This window comes from Nerophis lumbriciformis, linkage group LG24, assembly GCF_033978685.3.
Source record: "Nerophis lumbriciformis linkage group LG24, RoL_Nlum_v2.1, whole genome shotgun sequence".
In the NCBI taxonomy this organism is placed as follows: domain Eukaryota; kingdom Metazoa; phylum Chordata; class Actinopteri; order Syngnathiformes; family Syngnathidae; genus Nerophis; species Nerophis lumbriciformis.
This window is the reverse complement of record NC_084571.2, coordinates 22997501-23002500: the sequence shown is the minus strand read 5'-3', so window position 1 is coordinate 23002500 and position 5000 is coordinate 22997501. Positions and strand designations below refer to the sequence as shown.

The window sequence follows — 5000 nt, the reverse complement described above, 5'->3', positions numbered from 1 at the left end:
GCCCAAGGACACAACAGCAGTGACTAGGATGGCGGAAGCGGGGATCGAACCTGCAACCCTCAAGTTGCTGGCACGGCCGCTCTACCAACCAAGCTATACCTGTGTGTGTGCGTGCGTGTGCGTGTGTGGACACATTTGTTACTGGATACTTTTTAATACGCTTATGATTTGGAGAATTAGTTCATGTTTTAGACTGTAGTAGTGTTCAATTATTATTACGTATTACTAGCGTGTGTGCTATTGTGTACTTAGCTGTTACGTAGCCGCTTAGCTTCCAGTAGCCTATAGCCCAGGGGTGTCCAAACTTTTTCCACCAAAGGCCATACAATGAAAAGTCAAGGTTTTTGGGGGCCATTTTAATATTAAAGAAATGCTGAAAACAGACATGACATGTTAAAATACACAACTTAGTGTCATCTTTGTGTTATAGTGCAGTGGTCCCCAACCTGTTTGTAACTGCGGACCGGTCAACGCTTGAAAATGTGTCCCACGGACCTGGGGGGTATGCTTTTTTTTTACATTTTATTTATTTATTTTTTGACATAAAAAAATACAATCATGGTGCTTACGGACCGTATCCCTGCATACTGTATTGATCTATTTTGATATATAATGTAGGAACCAGAAATATTAATAACCGAAAGAAACAACGCTTTTGGGTGAATGAGTGTGAATGAGTGTAAATGGGGGAGGGAGGTTTTTTGGGTTGGTGCCCTAATTGTAAGTGTATCTTGTGTTTTTTATGTTGATTTAAAAAAAAAAAATAAATCAAGTTTTTATTTATTTTTTTATTTCTTGTGCGGCCCGGTAGCAATCGATCCACGGACCGGTACCGGGCCGCGACCCGGTGGTTGGGGACCACTGTTATAGTGTACTTTTAGTTATTTCAGTGCTGTCCAAAGTGCGGCCAGGAGGCCATTTGCAGACAGGAGCTTGGTTTTTTTTGGCCCGCAACACATTGTTGGGGGATAAAAGAAAAATGTAATAAAAAAATAACTAAAATTTCAATCTAAATATCCCCCGCAGACTTTTCACATTTTGCATACATTTTTTTAGCATTTTTCTGACAATTTGTGTTATAGATGACAAAGTGTACTATTAGTTATTTTAGTGGTGTCCAAAATGCGGACAGGGGGCCATTTGCGGACAGCAGCTTGGTTTTTTTGGCCCGCAACACATTGTCGGGAAAAAAGAAAAATGTAAGAAAATAATCAAAAATATAATTTAAAAAAACCCTGAAATTTTAATACTAGTAATAATACAATTTGTCACTTTAACACATACCGTATTTTCCGCACCATAAGCCGCCCTGGGTTATAAGCCGCGCCTTCAATGAACGGCATATTTCAAAACTTTGTCCACCTATAAGCCGCCCCGTGTTATAAAGCCGCATCTAACTGCGCTAAAGGGAATGTCAAAAAAACAGTCAGATAGGTCAGTCAAACTTTAATAATATATTAAAAACCAGCGTTCTAACAACTCTGTTCACTCCCAAAATGTACGGTAATGTGCAAATGTGCAATCACAAACATAGTAAAATTCAAAATAGTGCAGAGCAATAACATCAATAACTTAATGTTGCTCGAACGTTAATGTCACAACACACAAAATAAACATAACGCTCACTTTCTGAAGTTATTCTTCATTCATAAATCCCTCGAATTCTTCTCCTTCGGTGTCCGAATTAAAAAGTTGGGCGAATACGGGATCCAAAATGTCGAAGTCATTGCCTTCCGGAAAGCTCGGACCACAGTTGTGACCGAAATATCCGCCCAGGCATTTACGATCCACTGGCAGATGTTGGCGTATGTCGTCCGGCGCTGTCTCCCTGTCTTAGTGAAGGTGTGTTCGCCTTCGGTCATCCATTGTTCCCACGCCGTTCGCAGTCGTGCTTTAAATGCCCTGTTGACACCAATATCGAGCGGTTGGAGTTCTTTGGTTAATCCACCCGGAATGACGGCGAGTGTTGTATTTGTGTGCTTCACTTGTTTTTTGACACCATCTGTGATGTGGGCGCGCATGGAGTCGTATATCAACATGGAACACACAAAGGAAATTAAACGTAATACCCGCGCACTTCTTCTTCTACGGGGGCGGGTGGTTGCTTACCGTAGAAGAAGAAGCGCTTCCTCTTCTACGGGGGCGGGTGCTTACCTTGGCAGTTGCTTACCATAGAAGAAGAAGCGCTTCCTCTTCTACGGGGAAAAAAGATGGCGGCTGTTTACCGTAGTTGCGAGACCGAAACTTTATGAAAATAAATATTTATATTAATCCATATATAAGGCGCACCGGGTTATAAGCCGCACTGTCAGCTTTTGTGAAAATTTGTGGTTTTTAGGTGCGGCTTATAGTGCGGAAAATACGGTACTTGCCAACCCTCCCGGATTTTCCGGGAGACTCCCGAAATTCAGCGCCTCTCCCGAAAACCTCCCGGGACAAATTTTCTCCCGAAAATCTCCCGAAATTCAGGCGGAGCTGGAGGCCACGCCCCCTCCAGCTCCATGCGGACCTGAGTGACATCTTGACAGCCTGTTGTACATGCATATGTGACCCACCCATAATGTGTCACATTTTTGTGTTGATTTATTTAGTTTATTTTGTGGTTTGAATTCGTTTTTGGAGCTGTCATTACACATTTATCAGTATTCACATTGGTCAGTAGGGGGCAGTAGGGCGTTTCTTCCCAATTGAATGCTATCACCTGCAGACCGGAAGTGTCTTGTCATTCTGATGAGAGCGACCAGTCTGTGAACAATTGAAACGTCCTGTGTGCTTTTTCCTCCTGTATAACAGGTTAGTTTTGGTGAATCAACTCACTGAATAATATCCATGTGATCTTTATAAGTTTAAGTACACATTCTGATGGTGGAGCCTAACTCTAAAGTGTTTGTGAGTTGTAGTTTGTATTTGTTAATGAATCCAGTGCACAGCTGCAGTAATCAATACAAAATGGAGACGTGAGTACGCAACGTTTATATAGGAACTTCTGATCCTAATTCAGACTCCCAAATTAGAGCTCCCATTTTCTTATTGATTTTATAATGTATATTTGTATAATGTGTGTGTTCTGAAATAGTGACAGAGAATAGAACAAGGATGGACAATTCAACCCTTAACTCAACAATGAGTAGAGGAATGTTATGTGCAGTGTTGGGTTAGTTACTGAAAACCAGTAACTAGTTACAGTTACTAGTTACTTTATTTCAAAAGTAACTCAGTTACTAACTCAGTTACTTAAACCAAAAAGTAATGCGTTACTGTGAAAAGTAACTATTTAGTTACTTATATATATATTTTTTATTTTTTTAAGGCCCCATTTAATGCCCTTTTAGCCTTCATTTTAGTACTGTTATTGCACTGGAGAATAATACAATCTGTTATTTCAGTGGTGTCCAAAGTGCGATCAGGGGGCCATTTGCAGACAGCAGCTTGTTTTTTTTTGGCCTGCAACACATTGTCGGGAAAAAAGAAAAATGATCAAAAAGACAAAATGTAATAAAAAAAAAAAAATTGAAATTTTTATACTAGTAATAATCAGTGTTGGGTTAGTTACTGAAAACCAGTAACTAGTTACAGTTACTAGTTACTTTATTTCAAAAGTAACTCAGTTACTTACACCAAAAAGTAAGGCGTTACTGTGAAAAGTAACTATTTAGTTCCTTTTTTTTTTTTTTTTTTTAAAGCTCCCATTAATGCCCTTTTAGCCTTCATGTCAGTACTGTTATTGCACTGGAGAATAATACAATGTGTTGGTCAACTTGACATGCATTTGCATCACTGAACTCTGCTAAGCAATGTGGTCTACATACAACACACAAAGACAAAGATATGTTTCAAAGGGCCAATTTATTTCAGGCCAGAACAAATTGACAAAACTATTTAAAAAGCTGCAACATAACATACCTAAGTAACAAACAGCATAATAACAACATAGCTGTAAACCTGGCTTCACCCAAGGAAGGCACACATGACATACACAAAGCCTAACCAGGCAGATTTGAATTGTTGTTTTGGGCAGTAGACGGGATCTTTGACCCAAGACACAACTTACATTTAACTAAAATGTTCTTTTCTTTGTGCTCGACAAAAGAAAATAAGTGACAATATCTCATACTTGCCAACCCTCCCGAATTTCAGTGCCTCTCCCAAATTTTCTCCCGATTTCCTGCCGGACTTAAGGCACGCCCCCTCCAGACCTGAGTGAGGACAGCACTTTTTGGTTGGCCAACGGTTTACGTTGTATTGCGCACCCCCCCCCCCCCCCCCCCCCCTCTCCCATCCCCTTCCCACACCCACACCCAGACACACACACAGCACGCCTCTTGTGACAGAGGAAGATTCAGAAGGACGACACTGCAGCGCTGCAATAAAACACACTCAGATCTTCTGTTTCTAGCCGATACTACGTAAAAAATAACGTAAAATAACGCAGTAACGCATCATGTAGTAACGGTAACTGAGTTACTGAATATAAAAAATAACGCGTTAGATTACTAGCACCGCCAAAACTAACGGAGTTACAGTAACGCGTTACAATGTAACGCGTTAGTACCAACACTGGTAATAATACAATTTGTCACTTTAAGACAAAGCTGGCACTAAGTTTCAAAGTAGAATGTCCGTTTGTTGCATTTTTAAAAACATCTAAATATCCACCACATACTTATAGACTTTTCAAATTTTGCATCAAATTTTTAGCATTGTTCTGAAAATTTGTGTTATAGGTGACATATTAGTTATTTCAGTGGTGTCCAAAGTGCGGGCAGGGGGCCATTTGTGGACAGCAGCTTGTTTTTTTTGTCGGAAAAAAGAAAAATGTAAGAAAATTATCAAAATGAAGAAATATAATTAAAAAAAACCTAAAATGTTATTACTAGTAATAATACAATTTGTCACTTTAAGACAAAGCTGGCACTAAGTTTTAAAGTACAATATCTGTTTGTTGCATTTTTAAAAACATATCCCCCACATTTTGCATCAAATTTTCAGCATTTTTCTCA

General features: G+C 39.6%; 1 protein-coding gene across 1 annotated transcript in view; it reads left to right on the top strand.

Annotated features, from left to right (window-relative positions):
• Nucleotides 1-5000, top strand: part of tars1 (threonyl-tRNA synthetase 1) — a 45769-nt gene that overhangs the window by 34843 nt on the left and 5926 nt on the right. The window lies entirely within an intron of this gene.